Here is a 26,267-nt window from a genome sequence, read left to right as displayed (position 1 = left end):
TTTTGAAAGGAACCCAACCTGTAAATATGGATCTTTTTATGATTTGCTAGCTACATAGAAAATCTTCCTGCTGCTCTGAAATGCTTTTATCACCATTCAAATTAAAAGAGAACAGTTCCTCTATTCACTGCTTTTGTACTGGATTCAGTTCAATGTGCGCTAACGGTGCAAAAAAGTCCTGCTGGAAGAAAGGATCTGCATACAAATTGACCAAGACACGTGCTACAAGGGTCTTGTAAAGCTTCAAAGTTTCTCTACCTTTCTGGCAGTCTGTCTTCACAGCAAGACTTGATGAGGTATTTTGCTAGCATTTCTTTGACAGAAAGCAATAGCAAAGCAAGCAAAATGGAGCAGCAAAAGAAGATAGCAGCAAAAGGTACATTATCCACTCTGTTATTTATCATTGTCGAAACAAATTTTTTCTTGCCATGTTACATAAAATACCTTAGTAGAACTAAAGACTAGAAAAATTCAACTCTGTTCTGGATTCATTAAAAGCAAAGCCATCTGTGGACAGAAGTGCCCAGCGTGATGCTGAGAACTCCTAGCTGGTTTCAGTAAGCTGTCTGGAGAACTGCATTTTCAGTGGGCTTTACTTGCGTGTCTGTAAGGTGGGGAGTTTATGTGCAGCCTTGAGCCCTGAGAGTGCCATGGGCACAGAGACCCATCGTGTAGCTCTCTGACCAGCCACAGCACACTGAGGCATGATGGAGTACTCCCAGAGTTCACGTGGTAGAAAGGTTTTCTGCCCCCGTGAAGGATGACATGTCCATTATCTTGCATAGAGCCATTCTGTATGTTACAATGTTACCTTGAATTAATCAAGTGCTATTTGCACAATGGCCAGTGAGCTTGGATTCTTAAGCTTCTCGTGTTTGATCTGTTTCCTGTTTCAGTAAATAGCAAAACTTCCAAGGACTGCAACAACAAGAAGATGAAGCTGCTACCGTATTTCAAATGTTTGCATCATAAAAGGGTGATTCTTGCACATATTCGCAATGGTAATTTCAGGTGCTGAAACACCAGCTCTGTTCCTTTCACTCTCGCAGATCCCCAAAAGCTTAAACCATCCAGCAGCTTCTTCCTTGCAACAAGTGCCACAGCCAAAATCCAGGCCTGGCCATCACCTTCTCCTCGCAGCCTACAAACTCTGCCAAACGTACCGGTGATTCTCACTTTCCTTCTCAGTTACATGAACAAGCACATCCTCTCCGTGTCGCCGAGTCCTTAGTGAAACCAAACAGCGGTTCACCTTCAAACAGCTCAGTGTGCCAGGACAGAAAGCTTTCACTGACTGGTCCCCTTGCCTTTTCCTTGCAGCCTTTTATTTTCAGAGCATGCACTGAGGCATTGCGTTTGCTTCTCAGCTGAATGCATTGTCATATTGCTGGAGTCCCACGCGTCCATCTCCTCACACTAACTGCTTCTGTTGAAACATGCTCATGTGATGTGCTTTCCTGCTGAGCTATTCGCACCGTCACATTCTGTATCCTGCTTGCAGTCTGAATCTAAACTGAGAAGTTTCTGGCTATGTCTCACACACACACAGATGTCTCAGGATGAAAAGGTTGCTTGGACCTTGCCACTTACGTTCGAAAACATCCATTCACTCCACAATCAAGAGACAGCTTTCTTTGCTTTACATCCTGCAAACTTCACACACACAGACACCAGACACACAGACACATGAGAGAGCTATGCACTTTCTTTCTTTCTCAGCTGCACTCACCTATTTCCCACCTTGACCTCTCTACCACTTTTCTCTTGGCCTTGCTGTGCATGGACATTTCCTGTTAAGATACCCATTGTGTTGCCTATCCCTCCTCTACATTGCCTTGCCTTTCCTACCCAACCTTGCATTTCCTTGTCATTCCTGACCATTCCTTTCTTTTCCTTTGCCTTCCTGACCCATGCATGTCCTTCCCTTTCCCTTCATACCAATCCAGTGCCTTGCATTGACTTGCTCACCTATCCTTTTCCTTCCCATTTGTCCAGCTCCAATCTTTCATTTCCTTCTCCTTCTAAGCCTCTTATTGCCTTGCCTCCCTCTCCTTTGTGTTGCCTTGACAAGCCACCACTTGTCTTGCCTTGCCCTTGAACCCCTTCCTTGCCTTGCATTACCTTGCTCACCAGTCCCCCACCTGGAATTCAACACCTCTCTTTTTGTGGAATTTCTTCAACTTGCATTGCCCTGCCTGCTTCTCCTAGGATTCTCCAGGCTTCCACTGCCTTTTTTTTCTCAAGGCCCCAGTGTTTCAGGACCCTGTGAGAGGAAGCCTGGAGGAGGTCTCGTGCAAGCACACCTATCTGTCCTGACAGCTTTCTTCTGACATCTATCCTTACATGTCTTGAATTTTGGACACAGAATTCATGTTTCACCCTTGGGCTTCAGGACCATAAGGATAGTTCTTTTGCATACAAAGGAAAGCAGGCAACCCAAGTGTCTTAGGTGCAGATTAGAGATAGCCCATGCAAGATCAAGGCTGGACAGAGCGGTCTGTCCTGGCCGCTTTTGTGTACCAGCAATCTTTAAATGGACCTGCCACTTGCCTTGCTTTGGCAACCCAACAGTTTCCTTGCCTTACCCTGCTGATCCTCCATTGCTTTGCATTCCCTTGCTTGCCCATGCCCCACATTTGACCTGCCTGCAGTTTTCCTTCAGGGCTTTGCCTTGCCTAGCCCTTCCTGTTACCATTACTTCCTATGCCCAGCCTTGCCTCTAACTTCTGGGACTTCTCTAACCTACCACTCCATTTGCTTTCCCCTCTCAGCTTCAGCCTTGCCAACAATTGCCTACACTTGCTTTGCATTGCCTTACCTGCATGGAAGGCAAGGCAAAGAGTGGTAGGCAAGGCAAAGCAAAGCCAGGAAGTTATTTGTAGGGCTAGGCAAGGCAGACATAGGCAAGCAAGCAAAACTAAGGTAGGCTAGGCTAGGAAAACTAGGCATGGTACTGGAGGCAAGGCAAAGCCAAGTGACTTGGAGTGCCTTTCCTTTCTTGGGAAGTAAAAGATATGGTGGCAATGTTGGTAGGGCAGCTGATAAGGTATTGTGGGGAGGTATAGTCCACCAAGAGATTTCTGTCCTGGCCCCTTCTATGTAGGAGCCATTATTGGACAGACTCAGTACCAGAGGTGGTAATGCAACTTTTTCTTGGTAACTTCCTGAAGGAGAACAGCAATGCTTTCTCATGGGAAGGAAATAACTTAGCCCCAGTGTTGGAGGTGTAGATAAGCTGTGTCGCACAGCTTAAGGACGGCAGCAACTTTCTATCCTGGCATATTTGGTTTGGAAGCACTGACTCAATTTGTACAATCATGGAGTCAGCATCCATTTTGGAAGGCAGTATCCCTCCTGAAAAAAGCCATTTGGCATGTGTTTTCCACTTCCTCGAGGCAGCCTTCTTGAAATTCTGCCAGCACACTTCTTTTGGACAAGGTAAAGAGCTGTGCTGGGTCTTGGTCTGCAGTGTATCTAGTGCCCCACGCAGGTAATGCCCAATAGCAGTGTTCTGACACCTTTGTATAGGATCAGGCCCTGGATGTTTTGGATTTTGGAGGAGGGGATGCCATTTCTTTTGAGATGAGCTTCTAGTTCCTCCTCCCTTTGGCAAAGTTTGGATGAGCACTTTGGGTGGCCTCAGTGAATTGAAAGGCTTTTCCCAATAGGCAGTTCTTTGGGTTAGAGTTGGTGAACTGTCAGTGGGAATGCAGAGGCCAGTACTCTGCAGGACAGGTTTTTGTCCCTTGTAGCTTTAGTGTGTGAGCAGTCCCTGCTGCCATCCCATTTGGATCCTGACTCTGTGAGATTGAAGGCTTACGGTGGTACCTAGAGCTGAGAAGGAAAGTGGCAATAGCAGGGTGTGTATTTGCAGTTTGATGGGTGCAATTGAAATTGCAGGCAGCAAAGAGCTTTCTCCACCGACAGTTTTGCGAGCTCTGTTTTCGGCCGATGTTTTCAAGTTTGTTACCAGACTCTATGAGAGTGAAAAAGTTTGTTAGGGCAGAAGAGCTGGTGTTGGCCTTTGAGTGTGGTACAAAGAAGAGTATCCACTTGGAAGGGGAAGATCGGTGAAATCTTTTTGTCCTGACACAGTTGATTGGAGAGCAGGGACGTTTCTGACTTGGCTTGTGTCCTGGGGGTGGTTTTGAGTTGGGCTCGGTGTGTGTCCTTGTTTTGTGAGTTGACAATGCTGTGGTGTGGCTATTTAGATGAGGGCTGATAGTGCCCAGGAAAAATACAAGCGCTTTTCTTGCCCAGACCCATTCGTGTGGGAGCAAGAGCTCTGCTGTGGATCCTGGCTTTTGGGCACTGACAGAATGGGATCCCGCATGTAGCGGAGAAGGAGGAGGAATAATTTCATTGCTGGCTGCGCAGCTGATAAGCTTCAAAATAAAAGGCAATTGCAGAATGGCCTCTTCCTTTTAGAATGTTTTCTGTGCCATCAGCTGCTCAACATGTAACTCGCATCCACTGAACTGCATCCAGCTCCCTGGAGATGTGCACTTTCCATCAAGATCTATGTACCATCTTGCGCTCTAACTCCTGAAGATCCCAAACCGCTTCAAAATGTCCAGCAGCTGCTCTCAAAGGAAAAGTCCTACAACAAAAAGGCAGTGCTGGCCATAACAGTCCCTTTGCAGTCTGTCAACTAAATGAAACACACTAGTGATTTGCACGTTCTTTCTCAACTATATATATATATAATCAGCACATTCTCTCAAAGTGGTAGAGACTATCATTACAGCAAAGCGTTTTCAGCTGCACTTCTGACTGACAGATGCGCCAGGACAGAAGGCACTTGCCAACCTTCCCTCTTTCCTGTGCAAACTGGCATTTGCAGCGCAAATATTTTCACATTCTTGCATTGTGGCCATGTCCAAGCAGCTTGAGGTCACACAGGTGGAAGTGTCAAGACAGATGTTCCCAAAGTACCTCCTTTTCTTGACAGCTTTTAAACTGCGCACCATGCTCTGTATCTTCTTTTCCAGATAAACCTGACGTAACTTTTTCATTCTCACATTTTTGTTGCAAACGTCCAGCAGCTGTTTGCATAGAAACAGGCTCTAGAAATAAAAGCAAGCCTTGGGCTGCACCTTCCACCTGCCCCACGTAAGCCACATCAAACTCACGAGTGCACTCTGTCCTTCCCTTCTCCGCTGCATCTACCATTGTGTTCTCTAGATCTCGGAACCTAAAGGTAGGCACAGTTGTTTCTACAGAAGGGTTGGAAGAGGCATAGGTAGCAGCACAAATAGCTCTCACTGAACTTCATTCCTTACCACTACCACTGTGAGTTTGGTTGGTAGGCCAGTAAGTCATGCTCCTTTTACAGCCAGTACGCTGCGGCCACCAGCCCAGTGCTCTTTGACTCTCGTAACCAGTCTTGTTTTTACTCTCCCGGAGGGGAATAGGCATCTATTTCTCACACAGATCATTGTGGCAGCAGCCAAGGGCTCTAGCGCACTGCTTCTGCCAAAAGACACTCAGGCCAGGCACTTACATTCTCAGCACTACATAGCCCCATATTCTGTGTCTCTCATCATCTGAATCATACCGGAAAGCATTTCACAGAGAGAAAATGTGCCAGGACAACAAGCTTGGCTGGAGTGTGCCCCTGAAACTGGTGGAAATTTGTATTTGCATCACATTCAAGGGGCAGTCTTTTTTCCTATACAACCTGCAAACTGCTGTCAGTTCACAGTGCTCTCTGCCTGCTCCTTCTTACCTTGAAGTACCCATGCACACATTACAGCCTCACAAGGACAAAAGATCTGGAGGGATGCCACAGTGCATTCATGCAGCACAGATGCTGAAAAGTAGCAAAGCTGAAGGCCTTCACTGAGCTTCAGTTCTGTGTAGATCACAGAATGAAGTAGCAGAGTACCAGGATGTTGTGCGTAGCATACCTCATTGCAGAAGTCAAGAAAGAGCTCATACACAGTCAGGTGAGAATATGCTTGTAGCCATGGAACTTGCTAATCCAATGGACAGTCACCAGAGAGTATGTTTTGCTTTTCTAACCTGTCACCTTTACTTCTTTCTACTGCAACGTGGATACTTTTGCCCAATAAGGTCTGATTACTGTTGTTCTTCTATTATTTCTCTAGAGTCTTATAATGCTATTATCAGACTTCTAAAGTCCATACCTCTTTGGCATATTCTCATGGCTGTAGATCTTCACTAACTCCTTCTTCTGCATGTCATTCTCTCCCAGGTCAGGGCTCCTCTAAAGCTCTCCCTGACTGGCTATCCTGCCCCCTTTTATCCCAGTCATCTTCATTGGTTACAGCTGCAGCCCAATTAAGGACATCGCAGCTGCAGCCCATCAAGGGCAACTGGGACCTCTGGGGCAAAGCCTCTATACAGATATTTAAATACATTTCCTCTACTATAGATTACGTGTACACGTATATGTCTCTGTTATAGCTTAACTCTCAGCTTGTTCTATTACAATCACATGACTACATTACTATACTATAAAACCCTTCCTTATCTAATACAGCTTCTTACTTACTTAAGGTCTATTCTTACTTATAACTATAGAAACATAAGTTGATGATTTCTCTGTTTATTGTCTGTGTACCTTGCTTTCACATCAGTCTAGGCTTCTTCTAAGGCTGTAAATCAAACCCTCTTGAGTCTGTGAAGATTTCTATCTTTCTGATTCCCACACCTCTTCCAATTCTCTCAGGAAATTCCAACTGGAGTGTTTTTCAGTGTCTTCATAAGTGGGCTTTCTCTGGCTAGATCATGCAAACACTGCCTGTCTAAGGAAAAATTGAATGTCCCAGCTATGGAACATGTAGACAGAGGTTTGTGTGTCATCAATGAGGTGTGTGTGCTCACACACACATGCAGTGAGAGCAGAGCGGTATTATGGTGAGGGCTGTGGCTTGCACACAGAGATGATACACACTCCAAAGGTCCTTGTGACAAACATCCAGTTTTATTGTTCACAGCTTACTTTTATAGGGAGGTCAAAACTCCTGGGTCTAGACAGCTCCTTTGGTCTGATCCTCACACAGCCCAACTCCTGACTCATGAGATACCTGCAGCTCAGGCTGGAAGGTGATAGGTCCCTGCAGGTCCCTGGCTATCAAGCCAGGGACTCCAATGGCATGGAGCGGAGTCTGAAACCCCAGATGCAGAGCAATGTAACAGCAACCCCCAACCAAAACCAAGAAGAAAAAGTGTCCCTCAGTCAAATGTTTGGACAGTAAGGCAGAGACACATAAAGAAAGGAAAATCTCCTGCACAACAGTTGTAATTATGCAGTGTGGCCTCTTATTAGAATATTAGCCTACATTGGGGCAATTCATTCCCTTTTTGGAATAACTTTGCCTTTCCCACAAATTTATAGCTCCTTGGAGAGAAGGAAAAGGTATTGACAGGGCACATTTCAATAACACAGCAATTTTTTGCTTTATGTATGAATCTTTCCACGAATGAAACAAGTGTAGAATGGTTGAAGAGGGAAGACTTTGCATGGGTAGGGTGTTGTCTAGAAGCTGATACTGCAATGGGTTTGTTACTGGCATGAGAAGCATCTATGTAATCAGAGACCTAATAGCAAACTAGTTGTCAATGATGGGTAGCTTCAGCTGGATTAAAACCACAGGAGTGTTGTCACCCTGGTTTTTAAGATTTTCTAAGCCTTCTGATGTTGACATTCTTGTAGTGAACTTTCTTACACACTTTCTGTAAATAACTCATTGTTTTGCATTCCTTTATGGAGAAGGAGAAAGTTGATGGACTGTTGGTTTGTCCAGTGTCATTGGAGAGGTGGCACTGTCACCCTCCAATCCGCTGTCACTCTTGGAAAACTATAAATGTTGGAGTCAGAAAATAAACTTCCCTTTTTCTTCATCTTGAGAACAGCGTTGTGAGCTTGTGTTCTTTTGTGTCCTATAGCGACATCTGGTGACCGCCAAAGTGACTGCAGCCTAGGCTGAGACGCAGAGTCCGGATTCTCCGTGAGGTCGTGTTGTCCCCCCCTCTTTGGTGCTTTGCCTACTGGGCATGCGCAGTCGGTGGAAGCAGCCAGGGGCGGGGTGTCGGTCGGTGTTCTGTCCGGCCCCGCTCCGCTCAGCGGGGGTGGTGCCCGCTGTGGAGTCTTGCGGCTCAGGTCAGACGCTCATAGGGGGTGTGCCGGGCTCCCTTGTGCCGCCCCGCAGTGACGCGGCTCCGCGGGAGCGCCTCTCTCGGTGCCCCGCCCCTCCCCCGTGTCGGGGGATGGGGGCCCCGCGCCGGTCTCGTCCCAGTCCGCACCGGATTTGCGGGCCGTGCCGGCATCTGTGCCCGCCGAGGCGCCCACTGCCGGGGCTGCGGCGCGACAGGGCGCTGAGGTATTTACCTTTAGCGCGACTGCTGACACGGCCGGCGGGAGGCCGGTGGGTTCCCGGGGCCGTGGCGCCTCCTCGTCGAATTTGTGGATGCTTCCCTCGTGCCAGGTGACCGTGCGTCCGAGGGACCCCGTGCGTTTCTGGCGAGAAGCCAAAACTAAGTCCGACGAGATGAATGAGCCTGCCTCCTCGCGGCATCCGCAGGGTCGTGGAGTGGGCTCCTCTGGCTCTGCCGGTGCTGCAGCGGGCGCAGGGGCGAGTGGTGTTGAGCTGGCTCCCAGTCAATCATCTCCTCTTGTCCCTGTGGGGCCAAAGGACCAGGACAGAGCAGGTGCTGTGGCTTCGCCAGGGGGTTCCCAGGCTTTCCCTGTGCTCAGGGGTGTTACTCATAACACCCATGAACTCCTTTCATATAAGCTGGAGAGGGAAGTCCGTGATGCGGTTGCTCAGCATGGTTTGGGGGCTGCTGAGGTTATGCAGACTCTCCAGAGGGTTGCTTCAGACGTGCTGACGCCTCATGACCTCCATCGTGTGGCACATTCTCTTTTTGACCCTGTGCAATATGATGTTTTTGAGACCAAGTGGGCTTGTTTGGCAGCTGAAGCGGTGGTGCAGAATGCTGCGCTGGCGCTGCAGGACCCCAGGCGTGGGGTTGTCGCTGACATGCTGTTGGGAACAGGGCTTTATGAAAATGTTCAGGGGCAGATTGGATTCGATCCCCATGTGCTTGACCAGTGCCACACGCTGGGCATGGCAGCGATTGTTCAGACCCTGGAAATGGCTGCTCCGAAGCAGCCGTTTGCGATCATTGTCCAGGGGGTTGATGAGCCTTTCATGGCATTTGCGGCAAGGCTGACTGCGTCTGTGGAGAGTCAGGTGCCTGATCCTGTGGCAAGGAGGGTTACGATTGCAAACATTGTCAGGTGTAATTGCAATGCTGCTTGTAGGAGGGCCATAGTGGCTCTGCCTGGTTTTCCTAATGTCTCCCAGATGGTGGAGGACTGTGCGGACATCGTCCCCTCGGGTCAGAAGTTGGCTGCCGTGGCTGCTGCTGTGTAGCCAGTTTGGGTGGCACTGCAGGGCAGGTGGCCACAGTAGGGGACTGCGCAGGCTGGCAAGAAGAGGGGGAAGAAAGCACAGAAGGTCAGATTTCCCATGTTCTTGTGTGGTCAGTGTGGTAGGCCGAATCACATGTCCAGTGTCTGCAAGGCGACTGTTCATGTTAATGGCCAGGTTTTACTGGGCTCAGGAAACGTGAAGCGGGGCGTGCAGGAGGGACGCGCCCAGACACAAGCTTCTCTCCAGACCCAGGAGCCGATGGAGGTCTCCTTTGCCGGCTTGCAACCAGCACCCACAGATCAGCAGGTGTGGATGTCTGCACCGCAGCAACAGTTATCTTAGAATCTTGTAAAATACACAAGGTTCTCCTGGATGCCTTTGGTTCCTTGGGCGGGGGCATGAGTGCTCTCCTTATGGGGAGATCTAGTGCCACCCTTCAGGGCATCACTGTGCACCTGGGACTCATTGATGCAGATTTCACAGGGCAGATTTGTGCCATGGTCTCCACACCCACCCCCCCCCGTCACGATCCCGAAAGGGACGCGACTTGCTCAACTTGTGCCTTTTAAGTCCTCTGTTTGCAGGACAGCTGACCGGTCGCATGGAGCTGGTGGCTTTGGATCCACTGGGCTGCCTCAAGTTCACTGGACTGCTGTCCTGACCAAGGACCATCCTGAGATGCTGTGTACCCTGTCTGTTCCTGGTGTGACGCCGTCAGAGATCCACCTCCACAGGCTTCTTGACAGTGGTGCTGATGTCACGGTTGTCTCCCTTGCCACCTGGCCCCCGGAGTGGCCCCTGGATCGGGTGGAGATGTCTGTCGCGGGCCTGGGAGGGACGGCGCAATGCTACGTGAGCCAGCGGCCCATGCTGTCCAGAGGGACAGATGGCCTGGGTTAAGCCTCATGTTACTTCTACTCCTGCCAACCTCTGGGGGAGGGATGTTCTGTCTGTCTGGGGGGTGCGCATCGGGACGGGTTTTTGATGGGGGCCACTGTGATGAAGGGCACAGAGTGTCCTGTCCTACGTCTCCTATACAATGGCTGGTGGACAAACCTGTCTGGGAGAAGCAGTGGCCCCTCCCTCAAGATAAATTGGTCGCCCTTCGGAATCTGGTGCAGGAGCAGTTGGACCAGGGTCATCTGGAGCCTTCTACCAGTCCCTGGAACACTCCTGTCTTCTGCATCAAAAAGAAATCTGGGAAATGGAGGTTGTTGCAAGACCTCCGAAAGGTTAACGCCGTGATGGAAAGCATGGGAACATTGCAGGCGGGCATGCCATCGCCTACCATGCTTCCCACAGACTGGCCGGTCCTCATTGTGGATCTGAAGGATTGTTTCTTTACGATTCCTTTGCATCCCGATGACAGACCGAAGTTTGCCTTCTCAGTGCCAGCAATTAACGAGGCTGAGCCTGCACAGAGATATCAATGGAAGATGTTGCCCCAGAGCATGCGCAATTCTCCGGCCATATGCCAGTGGTATGTGACCTGTGCCTTGTCTGGAGTTCGCAAGCAGTTTCTTGATGCACGTCTGTATCATTATATGGATGACATTTTGGTGGCCACGTCCACCCAGGATGAGCTGCTGAGGATTCAGCCTCGGTTGCTCGATGCTTTGCATGCTCATGGACTGCAGATGGCTCCAGAAAAGGTTCAACAGCAACCACCTTGGAAGTATTTGGGGGTCAAAATTCTGGAACGGACGATCCGTCACCAGGAGGTGCAATTTGTGCATTCTGTGAAGACACTGAATGATGCTCAGAAATTGGTAGGTGTCATCACTTGGTTACATCCGTACTTGGGACTAACCGACGCACAGCTGTCTCCTCTGTATGATTTGTTGAAAGGAGACTGATCTAAAGTCGCCTCGCACACTGACCCCTGAGGCACGTAAGGTGTTGGAGGTGGTTCAGCAAGCTGTTTCGGCTTGCCAAGTTTATCGCATTGATCCCTCCATTGATGTCACTGTGTTCATCACCACTCCAGATTAGCATCCCACGGGCATCATTGGCCAATGGAGTGACAAATGGTCTGATTCCTTGCACGTGTTGGAATGGGTTTTCCTGCCCCATCAGCCGCAGAGGATGGCAACTGCATTGTTTGTGCTGATTGCTCGCTTGATAATCAAATGCCGGCAATGGTGTTTGCAATTGATGGGTGCGGATCCCGCAAAGATCATACTCCTGGTGCAACGGGAGGATTTTGACTGGAGCTTTGCAAACAGTGTGTCCCTGCAGAGTGCTCTGGAAAATTTTTCAGGGCAGATCATTTATCATCTGCCCAGTCATAGGCTACTGCATATGGCAAAATTCTCACAAATCTCTTTGCGGCCCAAAAATAGCCAGGAACCCGTGCAAGGACCCACCGTCTTCACTGACGGTTTGGGGAAAACAGGAAAGGCCATTGTTATTTGGAGGGACAGATCTGAGTGGCAGGTTCTGGAAGGTCATGAGGATGGGTCAGCCCAATTGGTTGAATTGAGGGCTGCTGTCATGGCATTTGAAAGATTCTCCCAGGAGCCTTTCAACTTGGTCACAGATTCCGCCTATGTGGCCGATATCGCACAGTGGTTGGGTCATTCGGTTTTGAAGGAGGTCAGTAATCCTGCCTTGTTTCATTTACTGAAGACCTTGTGGTGTGCCATTCAGGCCCGGGTTCATCCATTCTATGTTCTGCATGTGAAGAGTCACACCAATTTGCCAGGCTTTATAGTGGAAGGTAACGTGAGGGCTGACAAGTTGGCTAACCCAGCGTGGGTAGCGCCTCAGCCTGATACACTTGCACAGGCCGAGGCATCGCATGGGTTTTTCCACCAAAACGCACATACCCTGCAGAAGCAGTTTCAGCTGACGTCAACTGAGGCTCGTGACATTGTTGAATCATGTGATGACTGCCATGCACTTGCTCCGCCTTTGCCGGCAGGGGTAAACCCCAGAGGCCTTAGGGCCTCGGAGCTTTGGCAGACCGATGTCACCCAGATTGCCGAGTTTGGCTGGCTCAAGTATGTGCATGTCACGGTGGACACGTTCTCCTCTGCGATGTGGGCTTTGGCTCACACTGGGGAGAAGGCCCGCGATGTCCTTGCCCACTGGAGGTAGGCCTTTGCCGTTCTGGGCATACCTTCTGCTGTGAAAACCGACAATGGTCCTGCTTACGCATTGCAAAAGGTGCGGCAGTTCCTGCAGTTGTGGGGCGTCTCGCACAAGTTTGGTATCCCTCATTCTCCAACTGGTAAAGCTATTGCAGAACGCGCTCATGGTACTCTAAAGCGGGTTCTTCAAAAACAAAAACAGGGAATGCAGGGTGAAACCCCACACAGTCAGTTGGCAAAAGCTTCGTGCATAATCAATCATCTTACTGTGCCGCAGAACTCAAATAATCCTGTCATTTTGAATTACCATCTCTCATTGCAGGCTGCGGACGAGGCACATCAGCTTCGAGCGAAGGTTCGGGTGCAGAATTTAGTCACCAAACAGTGGGAAGTTCCCTATGACCTTATCGCTTCGGGGCGCAGGTATGCTTGTGTATCCACAGATACTGGGGTATGCTGGGTACCTTCGAAGTGTGTTCGCCCTGACCTGCGACCGGAGAGACAGAATCCAGCTGACGAGCAAGATGGAAACCATGACCAACCTGAAAGGCATGAAGCAGGTGAATCATTGAGTGATGACTCGGATGCAGATGATGAGAGTGATCACTCTGATGATTCCTCTGCAAATGGACACTGAACATTGTTCATGTTATCTTTTTCACATTGTTAATTTTCTTTTATCTTTTTCTTTTCTTAAACGGAAAAGGGTGAGATGCCATCCTGGTTTTTAAGATTTTCTAAGCCTTCTGATGTTGACATTCTTGTAGTGATCTTTCTCACACACTTTCTGTAAATAACTCATTGTTTTGCATTCCTTTATGGAGAAGGAGAAAGTTGATGGACTGTTGGTTTGTCCAGTGTCATTGGAGAGGTGGCACTGTCACCCTTCAATCCACTGTCACTCTTGGAAAACTATAAATGTTGGAGTCAGAAAATAAACTTCCCTCTTTCTTCATCTTGAGAACAGCGTTGTGAGCTTGTGTTCTTTTGTGTCCTATAGCGACAGTGTAGATGTCTGAGTGAGGAAAGCAACCATTATTTTTATAGTTAAGGTTCTTATTAGACAAAGGGTAAACATATAAATGAAAAGTAGATATTTGCCACACTTCACTGTGTATCTTCATACAAGTCAGTCCTATAGAAGAGAGAAATTCACTTCTGGGAACATTGCAGGATTTGAATGCAGAGTCACACTCATCTTTTTTTTCTTTGTTGTATGCTTGGCATGGAACACGCCGCTTTGAAGAGGGAAGTGCCTAACAGACATTGCACTTTACAAACACATATGCTTCTCTCTTCTTCTGAGACCTCAGCACAGAGCCCTTATTGGCATGGTTGTTTCCTTCCATTAGAAGGGAAACTCATCTAGCCAGGCTTCATCACCCCCTGCATCTTTTGGGGTAGTTCTTGGAAAAAAATAGATAGCAACCTTTTCCACTCCACATGATTAATTTTTCATTCTCTTCGTAATGTACTTCAGGGAACAAGCTATCAATTCCCTACTCTTTCTATGAAAAGGCATGAAGCTGTTAACTGAATTCCCATAGATATAATAAAGAATCAAAATCTTTTATGCCTACAAACATGCCCTTATGTTATGAAAAGTATGGATTGTCAAGAGTGGAAGAAGATCTGTATGAAAAGGGAGAAAACCCAGAAGCATGCAGGGATTTTCAGGTATGAAGGGGAAAACAACCTTAAATTGTCAACGGAAAGAAATTGAAAGAGGGAGGAGGAGGAGGCACATGCTGCCTTTGAGGCAACTGACACAAGGACGGTCAGCCTCATGAGCAAACGAGAAAACCAAAAGAAACTTCACAACAATCTCATCAAAAACCTAGTGGACAAATGTGTACACTCATTTTTTCATTTATTATGTGTATTATATATATATATGTGTGTGTGTGTGTGTGTGTTCTTCATTCTGACAGAATTTTTAGGTAGCAAGCTAGTGTATGGCACCTGGAACCAATGGTGTATTGGAAATGGCCAACATGCAGAACATGCTCCATCCTGAACGCTACCACAGCAGAATCACAGGATCATAGAATGGCCGGGGTTGAAAAAGACCTTGAAGGCCATCTAGTTCCAACCCTCTGACATGGGCGGGGACACCTTTTACTTGCCCAGGGTACTCAGAGCCCCATCCAGCCTGGCCTTGAACACCAGGTTGGGGTGTCCATAACTTCTCTGGGCAAGCTGTGCCAGTGCCTCACCACCTTCACAGGGAAGAATTTCTTCCTAGTATCTAATTTCAACCTGCCCTCTTTCACTTTGAAGCCATTGCCCATTGTCCTGTCTCCATAGTTCCTAATGAAGAGTCCTTCTCCTGCTTCCCTTCAGATACAGGAAGGTGTTGTGAGGTCTCCATGCAACCTTCTCTTCACCAGGCTAAACAGCCCTAATTCTCTCAGCCTGTGGGATGTGCTCTAGTCCTGAATACTGAACTGCAGTGTTGAATGACGATTTTTTTAATCCTTTGAAGGTATTTTGTTTTTCAGCCTTAAATTAGGCTAAATAGCATTGATTTGTGGGTATTGCAAGTGAGCAACAGAAAACACTGCCCTGCCTTGCCTTTTCTACAGCTCCTTTCTGTGGGAGACTTGGTGCAAACATCACAGCTGGTGAGACAGTGGGCACACCATCGTTCTGAAAGAGCTTTGCACAGTTAACATAGAGGAGGATTAAATATTGAAATGCAGATGATAGAAGCTCCCCAATGGACTGTGCTGGTGGAAATCAAATACTAGTCTAGTATTTTGAATCCAAATAATTCCTCCTGATGAGGCCAGAGAGGACTGTTTGCCTTTCAGTCTGAGCAGGTGAACAGTAGTGTATGGTCCACAGGTTGAAAACAGTGTAGATACTTCTCCTTTTTTCATTAATGGCTCAGAGACTGAAAAGGCAGCTACAAAATGGTAAATACATCCCTACAGATTCAAAAATGGTTGTTATTAATTTGCATCTCCACCATAAGAACAGATCGTTCGAACTAAAATACAGATGGGAGTTTTATAGCTTCTCAGAAATGAAGCAGGAATTGGCCAATGGGCCTTAGCAGTAGCTACAAGTTTTTCAGCATAAGGCATCTCAAAAGTATTTTAACCTTACAGTACTTTTCTGGGTTATGCTTTAATCTCAAGGAAGCATACAAAAAAAAAAAAAGAAAAAAAAAAGAAAAAGAAAAAGAAAAAGAAAAAGAAAAAGAAAAAGAAAAAGAAAAAAGAAAAAAAAAGACCACCAAATATTACATGACTTAGATAATAAGCACAATCAGTAACATATATAGAAACATGGTTTTTAGCTTTCAACCTTGTCTTCTCAACGCACTCTCTAAAATGGAATTGTTTCCCTATCTGCCTTGAAACATTTTGGAGCAAAAAGCACGCTAAGGTCCTGATAGGTGTTTTGTTCAAAAATCACTTTTGGTTTTCTGTCCATAAGCACAGTAACATGTCTGCACTGGTAGCTGGCCAAAGGAGGTAGGAAGAGTAATCATCATCCACAACACTGGGGCTAAAGAAATTTCCACAGAAAATTACCTGCCCTATTACTTTTTCTTGTGTTGGGTTGAAAGTTCAGAATCTGTTTCCATTTTTCCCATCCCTTGAATGTTATATTTCACAGAATTTGAGCCCCTCAAACATCAGTCCTGCCAGAAAAGCCTGCCATGTGCTGTCATAGGGGATCTGCTGATGTCCATTGACTCCTACCAGTATAGCGCTTGCCACTGTTGCAGATCAAGAACTTCTGAATAGTTTTGATTAATGCTCTTTGAGTGGTTGAAAACAAGAAAAGAAGGACTAGACATTTGTATGATCAAATCCCCTGATGGAATAAAAATAGGAGTGTAATAAATGTATTCATTGTCATAAGAAGGGAGATAAAGGGTCTAAAAATTATTTGCATGCTTACTGTTTTAAATCCCTTGTTATCTGGCAAATTGAAAAAGATTCCAGGCTTTCACCACAATGCAAATCAGATTAAAATGTGAAGCCTTACACTTTACTGGATATAAAACTTCATCATCCATTTTTAAATCTTAGAGATTGTGATGTATTTCCTATTAATACCCTGAGGTTTGGAGCTGTAATTCAGAGAGAAAAGAATGCTTTTTTGAATTAATTCTATTAAATAATCTTGTCTGCACTCTCTCCTCTTGGTTTTCAGTTCTTCAACTCTGTATGAAAGGCATAGAGTTCTGGATGAATTCTTTTCAACAGTTTCCCCTGTAATTCTTCTTTTAAGGCAAACCTATAAAAATCCACACTTTCTTACCCCACCACTTCTAAAATTCTATTGAGAAGCAAAAAAAAACCCCATCAAACAACTAAATCTACGCTCCAATTAGTTTAAAAAAAGCAGTCCATTAACTGATTTCTTAACATATTCTTTATCTTGTATTAATATGGCAACCTTTTCTTGCTTTTATAGGTTAGAACCAAATTCTTAAAGCTATAAGGAAACACAGGTTTACTGTAGCTGATTCTGAGATACAGAAGTCCAGCAAGGAATTCAGATGTCAAAAGAAGCATCTGTACAACAAGATTCCACACAATGTTGAGGCATATTAGCTATTTTTCAAGAAAAGCAGCCAAACTGAAACTTTTTAGACTTCTATAGTATCATGGGTGCCTGCTTCCAGAACCTGACCTAAGTTGCTGGAAACTAGCTGCAATATTACTGTAAACAATGCTGTGAATGTAGGACATTGTAATTCCTCTCTACAATTGAAAACCACAAGTGGAGTCGTGCCACTTGTCTTCAGAATTCGGTATTTCCTTGCAAACTGGCAAAATAATGATAAATAAAGTGTTCTGTTCATACAGTTTAAATGTAATCATGTTCAAAATGAAAAAAAAATCCATTCAGATATGGTCTGCAATAATACAGCAGAGAGAAGATGAACCAGTCTGGTCTACAAAATAAAGTGAAGCAGAATTTGGGAATTTGGAACACCTTACGATGTAATATTTAAAGAAAAAAAAAGAAATAAAATATAACCTACCCAAACTCAATCAGTGATGCACAGAGAAAAAGAACTAATTACTACTATTATTTCTTTCATTCTCAGACAAGAACTTAAATTATCCCCTTGAATGCATGGAAGATTGTTGGAAAAGACAGCAGCCTTCTTCTTTACAACATATTCCTCAGAGCTCCAGGAGACAAATCATTAGAGCTATGAGGATCTTTCTCTCTGTAAAACTCCCAGAGCATAGCCAATATATTCCTTTAGAGATCCTCACCGCCCTGGGGGAGTGGTGGATAGTCTACAGCCCCAGTACATCAGCCGGACATTTTGCCTTATTTAGCATGGCTACTGCAGCAAGGACATAATCTATACTGACTTTCTATCCAAAATATATGCAAGGCACAACAAAGAATATGCCCAAAACACTGAGCACAACTTATGGCCTTCAAAACAAAAATCTCAGGATGGAAATACTGGATCTTCTGATCCAAACCAACAGGAAACATTTCTTTAGAGGTGAAAAAAGCTTCTGTGTATTGTACAAAAAATAGTTATGTAAACCAGAGTTGCATGACCCAATATTTCTATTGAACTGGAACTATTTTTATCAATATTATTGATCCATTTATTTTCAGTGCATTTGGTAAAAAATGTAAAGTATCGTTTCAAAGAAATTATTGGATGTGTACTAAGTACTACGGATTAGTTAAGGTGTTGGTTTTGCATGGCTTGGTTTTTGGTGGGGAGGGAAGAAGCCAGCCACAGAAGTGAATATTTTGTGAAAAGCTCCTAGAAGCTTCCTCCATGCCTGGCAAAGTGAATCCCTGCTTGGCACTAAGAACAGACATACTACTAAGCCAATTAGAGAAGCTGGTAGCGCCTCTGTGATATATTTAAGACGGAAATCAAAACTGCAGCCTGCTAACTTTTAAGTTTCCAAATTTTTAGGTTAGTACCTGTTCTGGTTTGAAAGCAAAACCAGTGAGAGACTCCAAGACAGAAATACAATTTATTAGGAAAAGGGAAAAAAAAATACATGCAATAATAGAAAAGAAAAACCACTGACAGAGTCAGAATACAACCTGACACCCTGCTAGTTAGGGTGGTGGTAGCAGTCCAGATGAAATGGTCTTGTTGAAGTGGTGATCCTGTAGAAATGATCTGGTAGCTCTTGTCCTCTGGAAACCAGTGGGTAAGGGCAGCCGTTCCTCTGGGAATCCAGTGGAAAGACTGTTGTGTCCCAAACCCCAGATTATATCCAAGTGGGAATACTGTTTCAGTTAGCCAATCTAACTTCTGGGTAGGGTGCTCTTTCTCAGTGGCCACTGTTAAAAACCCTGAGGGGTTGGCAGTTCTAATTTGGCCCCCCATTGGGACATGCTGTCTCTCCCCTCTCCCCCATAAGGTAAACTTGGTGTTCAACACGAATGGGCATATATTTGACAATTGCCCATCGGGCTCCATAATTTGTATGATGCTCTTTGATTGTTTTGCAAATTGTGTGCCCCCTACACCTAAAACCTTGCAGTCCACGTCCTGCAGTTCCCATTGTGATGGCCATTTGTGCAGTGGAATGACTGTCACCTCTACCCTGGTGTCTATCATCCCTTGGACGTCATGCCCCTTAATTTTTAAGGCCACACCATATAAGGGGCTTCTCCTCTCCCACTATTTCAGTATAATAAACTGAAAGGTCCAGGTCATCCCATAAACATTGTGGCACTGGAATGGCCTAGGCGATGACCGGGCCCTTTGGTAGGAAGAGGGGGGGATGGACACAGCATGCCATTAGAACGAGACGCTCCATGATAGGTGGTAAACTTTCCAGTGTAATCTTGATCTCACAGGGTGTATGCTTTGTGTCCCCTACAGCAAGGTACTCACATCCCTGCCCGTAGCGAGACTGGACCCATTTGCAGAATGTGATTTCCAGCTCTGGGTCCACGTAAAGTTCTTTCCAGTTCAAGTCGGTAAACAGCACAGATTGGGTAAGGTGTAGCCTAAAAGGCTCGGTCACATCCTGTGTGGAAAACAAGCCAAAGGGGCTATTAATATGATATTGTTCACAATCATCATCATCATCTCTGCGCCCTGCCTCATTTATTTTATTGTGCTGAGCAGTATCGTGCTCACCCGCTAGTTTTTTTGTTGACTATTTTCGCCATGCTCCTTTCCATCCCCCCTTCTTGGTGGAACTGGGGAGGTTCTCCCCAGATAGGGGCAGTCCCTTATAAAATGTCCTTTCTGCCTGCAGTGAAAGCAGGGATATAGTCTTGACACTCGTGGTGAGATGGGAGGTAGTTGAGTGTCCACCACTGCTGTCGCCCATTCTTGGATGGTGACTTTTTACTTTTTTCAGTGCTTCTGCTTGAGGAAGTCTTGCCTTCCTGGTGCATTCTTCCATGATTAAGTCTAGTGATGGTGGTGGCGATGAAGGAATGCTGAGGATGCCTCTTTTGCAGTCTTCATTGGCACCTTTGGTTACGACGTCTATGATGACATCATCTTGGGTGTCTGATCTAGGGATTCTCCTTCCTACAACTTCTTGGACCCTGTCTACAAAATCTAGAAGCGCCTTATTGGATTTCTGTTTTAAGGAGACAAGACTGGGCAAAGGATCTTTAGTGGGTAGGAGGTTAAAACCTTTTTCTGCCTCTAATTAATTCTAAGACTGCTTTAGGAATTTTTTCAGCCTGAGCTGTGGGTTGCTCCCATTCACCCTCCCCTACGAGATGTCCTATACAAAGGGGTTTATCATCTTCGTCATTTGCCATTTCTTCATTGTCCCATAAAGTCGGAAGGAGGTTAGAAAGCCGATCCCACCAGGCTTTCATCCATTCTGATGGACCACATAGGCTGGAAAATATTTCTTTCAGGTCCCCGGGAACTAGGACATTCGTCGAAAGGGTGGTCCTTAGAAAGCCTTTAAAATATTCACTTGACCGACTGTAGGAAAGGCATTTTGTGCTGTTCTTGTGAGCCAGCAAAGGCTTCCTGAAGATAAGGAAAGCCCTGTATCTCTCTTGAGGAAGACACCAAGGCTATCACCATGACAACGTGATGAAAGAGAGAAAGTGAAAAGATACGGTCTTTAGTTGGCTCACAGAATGACGTGGCTCCTTGTTCACCTATTGAGAACTTTGTTTCTTTCTTATGACCAATGGGCAGTGAATGTGTCTGTTAAGTAAATGTAAATATCTTGAAAAAGTATAAAGGCAACATGTTGCTATAATAAATCTCTCTTATACACCTTTCTGATGGGGTCTTGATCCTTTGCGCTGTGTCGTGCTCTATAGCAACAACCGACCAACTTCCTTCTGAGTTTTAAATAATTCTTTAATGTTGTAGGGAAAAGGTGCCCACTTGGGACACTTTCCCCTAGCACTGTAACAAATGGGCCCTGAAAAGACTACTGGGTTGCCATCATCTGACATCCGGTCTTCCACTTCGTCCTTCCTTTTTCCCACAGTACTGTGGGAACTGGAAGGAGAAGTGTGGGAAACTGGAGGTGGGAGGGACGGCCCTGAAGGGTGAGGGGCAGAGCTAAGGCAGGGAGCAGAAGCACCAAGAGAGGCAGTGTTTTGATCAGGGGGCAGAGCAGAGGGAGATACAGGAGGCAGAGCTAGGGTATTATAAGGATGGGAACCAGAGGAGAAGCTAGAGCACAACTGAGGGTTTTGGGACAGGGGAAGGGGACAAGGGAGGAAGGGATTATGGGAAGTAGAAGGAGAACCACAAGATGGGGACCAAGCCATGTGGTGTCCACCATCTTGTGACTCTAGGTAGGGGGGAAGGGAGCAAGGGAGAAAGAGATTATGGAAAGAAGAACCACAAAATGGAGGCAAAGCCATGTGGCATCCTCCATTCTGTGACTCTGGGTGAGGTGAGGAATCTGGGGGACGACCTACAGGTTTTTCTACAGGAAAAAGGGGTGAGGTATTGGGGTCTAGGGAAGGAGCTCTGGCAGGGTAGCTAGTCCTGCCACAGCCAGAGGGGTACCAGGGAAGATGTGGGGAGCTAGGGAGACTCACAATGTGGGGGCAGCTGTGCACCTGCTGCAGGTGGTTTGCTCCCCTCAGCTCACCCAGTTCGGGATGCTAGGGTATAGGAACAAGGGCGATTGGAGCAGGGGTTTCAGGAGGAACTGGGTAAGATTTATTCAGATTTTTTTTCACTTTATTTTGATTTCTAACGTGATAGCTTTCAATTTTATAAAGAGAGGATAAAAATCACCTTTTGTTTCTCCATCTATCATTGCATCTTCTCCAAGTTTAATTCTGATCTTATCCCAAAATCTTAGTATTTTTACTTCTCCAAGTGTAGTAGTTGGAAAATTAAAGAAAATTTACTTTTATATTGGAGCGGAGTGGGAAACCGAGATGAGGCGGTATGGCTAGCCAGAATGGCAACTTATAACCTGGGCATAAGCCAATGGCAAAAGGGGAAAATTCATAACTGGCAGGGAATTTTCCAGACAGAGAGGCAGGACTTTTGGGGACAAACAAGGAAAAATCTGGAATTATTCTAACTGCCACGGTGAGACATGGAACAAACAACCCCAGACTCAGACCAAACATCTCAAAACTGCCACAGGTAGGGAGAGATCTCCAAATCCCCACTAGCACAGTACAATAATTCAAGTATCTGGTACAAAAATTCTGTTTGATATCTACCTCATATTTAAAACACAGCTTTTCATTTAATTATATTTGCAGAATATTTTCATTTCATTTGTTTCTTTAAAATTACTTCTCACATGCTGTATGTCTAGGAATATTTTCTTCTAAAAATAGAAAAAACTAGATTATATCTTTTCAGAAGAAAACATTGGTTTATACAATTTTAAACCATCATGATATGGAAGAATTTATTTGTCCCCCACTAAGGTGGAAGAAGTATTTTCATCACAGATCATTTACAATGAAATACTTTACATTTTTAAGATGCTTTCAATCAATTTTGATCCTCATTGCTTATTCATTATAAACAGTAATTTTTCAGTGAAGGGAAAGTGTGTGTGGTATATCTACATTAGTTCAAACACCAATTCCTACTAATGGCCAGGCTGAACTACAGTAAATAATGTCCTGAATGATATTTTGCCACCTTCTTTGGCACTTCATGAAATCCTAACATGATGAAGTGTTGAAATACAGAGATTTTCTCTTAGATAGTGTCCTATGTTGAAACCCATCCCATGTATTTTATGTTGTAATTCTTATCTCTTTTAAAATTTGATATCTTCTGCATAGTTTTCATTAACCTTTCTGTTACAGTAGTGAAAAATCACAGATAAATGCAATTTTGTACAACTTTGAATTTACCCCAAGAGCTGAGAGAAAACTTGCTCCTATACTTCAATTGGAGTTTCTTCTATATTCAAACTTTGTTTCTCTACCATCAAGAGTCCCCTTTGTTAGTGCTCAAAGCCCCATCCAACCTGACCTTGAATACTTTCAGGGATGGGACATCCACAACTTCTCTGGGCAACTTGTTCCAGTGTTCCAGCACCCCACAGTAAAAAAATGTCTTCCTTTTATCTAATATATGTCAGAAATAATAAATCTAGGCATATAAACTTTGAGGAAAGATTTGAAATTCTTTTGATTTGAAACACATTTTATATGAATACTAACTTACAGATGAATAAAATATGTTGATGGGCATTTAAGCTTGACACTTGTTGAAAAAGTGCATGGAATTTAAAATTAAAACCAGTAAAATTGCATATGTCAAATATCTGTGCTTCATACAAACCTCTCAGACACTCTCAGAAAAAAGCTTTTATTTCAGACTAAGTTGCGGTTTCCGTAGAACACTAGTACTAGTGAAGGTTTTTCCGGGCATACGGGGAACACCTTCTCATTGGATTTGTGTGCACAATACATTTTATCCAAACTGGAAAATTCATCCCAGCTGTGTTTTATTCATCATTCTTACTGCATCAGGCCTCAAGATTCTGTGAAAAGTAGCCTGTGGACCTTGAACATAGCTCATGTGAAACAGATGAGAGGTGATGGAGAAGTTGAGGGAGAGAATAACTAGCATATGGCCCAGTACAGACACCAGAAAGTACTTCTTAATGTGATCCACAGACTGAACAATTGTTTAGCACCCTTTAAAGGCTGTGTTTGACAAAGAGGGCTGAAGCAGGTCTTCAAAATATCCGGTAGATCAAAATCCATTGAAGCAAATTCCTCTGGCCTTTCTCCAGCCCCTTGCTGCTGATAATTCACCCTCCATGCCAGATGATCAGGCCTAACAATACTGCTGCAAAAGTATTGTGAAAAAGGTAGGCACATTTTCACAGATGCAGGGGAAAATCCCCTTGGATGATGATTCCAAGGGATAACTTGATGTAGCGAGTTATGTATCCTTATCTACTGTGCAATATCTAAGTTGGTGAGTTCACCATCTGTCAGCAACACTTTCGAAAATTAATGTTTGATCCACAAAAAAGTATTTCATATGTCCTGTCTACCTGCTTCATTTCAACCAATGAATAGGCTACGTTCCATCAGCAAAGGGTTTATGATCATATGTTTCTTTAAACTGTGATAATTCTTTATTTTTTTCTAAATCAGACACTGTCTATTCATAAGACTCAGATGTCCATGGTAGGTGTGTAATTAAGTTCACATGTTAAAAAAATATCCTTCTTGTTATCTTTTTATTAAATTACTGACATGTAACATCAGTCTGAGAGCTGAAAAAAACCCTTCATTTGCTGTTTGCCAAGTATCATCTATGTGATACAAATTCTACTTGATAAATCACACCCACACATTGCCATATAACACTACTAGTAATGCCTTCACAACCTTTTCTTCATCATTAGGTATTTTGGTGAAGTGAATGATTAGAACATAAGCAAGTGCATTTGTTCAAGATGCTCCAGAAAGAGCTGCGGTCTGTTCTCTTCTTTGCTGTCTATGTTAGCACTGAGCTGCAAAAAAAGAAAGGTTACTAGGAAGAGTGTGACACTAAAGAGTCTAAATTTGTAAATGATGTTTGGAATACCCTGTTAAATGACAAGGTGCTCTTTTAAAATATGGCATCTTAAGGGAAAAAGTCAGCTTTAAAGAGGTTTTGAGACAGTTGCTTCTAAAAGAAAAATAAAATTGGAGGCATCTAAGGTCTTTAGCCATACCATTTTGAAGATTGATTCAAAACACAGTTCCTTCATATAGGAAGAACAGAAGACCATAAATGCAACCCATTTCAAAATGGAGTTCTATATGTTTCTGGTTGGGATTACAGGACATCATTTCTTGTAAAGTTGAGGGACTGCAGTTAGCTCTCCAATAATTTCCTTCCCTGAAATTCATTTGCATTTGCTCCTTTGTCCAGAGTCCCCATTTATTAGTGATGGTATACTCCATCTATGCATTTGAATATTCAACTAGAGTGTGTGTCTCATACTTGCTAGTTAAAATTGGCTGGAATGGAATGGATAGTTACAGTTACTTGTATACAATAGTCTTATTTTGACAAGTTTTCTTTAGACAATGTTGAAGCAGCACTAGCAAATAGGAAGTACAGCTTACAGCAGGGAAAGACACTCTTCTGCTTTCTCAAGTTTCCTGTAGTTAAATAGACACCAAAAGGCTTTTTGTAGTACTACTACTGTCTTGTAGGAATACTTGATCTAATCCTACCTTTGATAAAATTACTAATGGACTACTTTTCCACAAGGCAGAACATTTTTCTTTTAATAATATGTATTTTGTAAGTTGGAAACATGAACTTGTGCACCAGTCACATGGAATGTACTCCTACTTCTTAATAAGTTTCACAACCTTATTTAGAAAATATTGACTCTGTGTAACTTCAAAGTAAGAATTCTGAGCATCTTCATTCTATTGATGTAATTATTGTTCTATCATGCTGTTATTGTTTTCTATTAAACTAATTTTTACCAATAGAAATATTTTTCCCTGACACCTATGGAAAATACCTATGTTTACTCAGTATTGCAGCATCAGTACATTGTTTAGAATTATTTCAACATGGTCCCAAACCTATCTGACGGCTAGACAGCAGAGGTTAAGCAACAGTGAATGGGAATAACTTCTGAACCATTTCAGTAGATTTCCCAGGAAGGGCTTGCTTTCTGCCACTGCAATTTTTCCCAGAGATATTGTCTGCTTAACAGTTGCATCAAAAGAGTATTTTTGCACAAACCTTGGGGCAAGCTCTGTCTCCGATTTACTAGTGAATGCAAAGAGGGTGAAAGTGCTGCTTCAAAGCCCCTCTGTGTGCTTTCTGTACCAAGAGGGGGGGGTCACCCCAGAAATAAGTTTTTGATCTCTCTTCAGAACACAAGTCATGTCATCACCTCATTCATCTTCTTCTGGGACTCATAGCATCTAAAGACTAAGAAGCTCTCTTGCTTGCTAAAGTGTGTTCAGCGAAAAAACCTTGTCTCATCAGCAAATTTGAACACAACTACAGTCGAGTCAATTCCAAAGCTGGCAGGGCAATACTCTACCCCACTATTAGAAGACTGTGAAAAAATATTTGTGTACAAAGTAATTGGAGGAAAAATAGAATTGGGATGAACTGCACATTGTTCTGGAAAAAACCTCCTGCCACAGTCTTACAGACATCATTTGCTGGTATCATTTTTAATAGTTGGGGTTTTTTAAATTTTGTATAAGATAAAATATTACTGCACCTTTATGTTTCCTTAATAGAAGTACAGCCATTTCTTGATAGAATAGAAGTAAGCCATTTGAATATGTACAAATGGCCTTTTAAAATACATATGCTATAACACACTGTGAAAGTAATTAG

This window comes from Molothrus ater, chromosome W (genome assembly GCF_012460135.2).
Source record: "Molothrus ater isolate BHLD 08-10-18 breed brown headed cowbird chromosome W, BPBGC_Mater_1.1, whole genome shotgun sequence".
NCBI classification, from domain to species: Eukaryota; Metazoa; Chordata; class Aves; order Passeriformes; family Icteridae; genus Molothrus; species Molothrus ater.
This window is presented reverse-complemented; position numbering follows the sequence as displayed.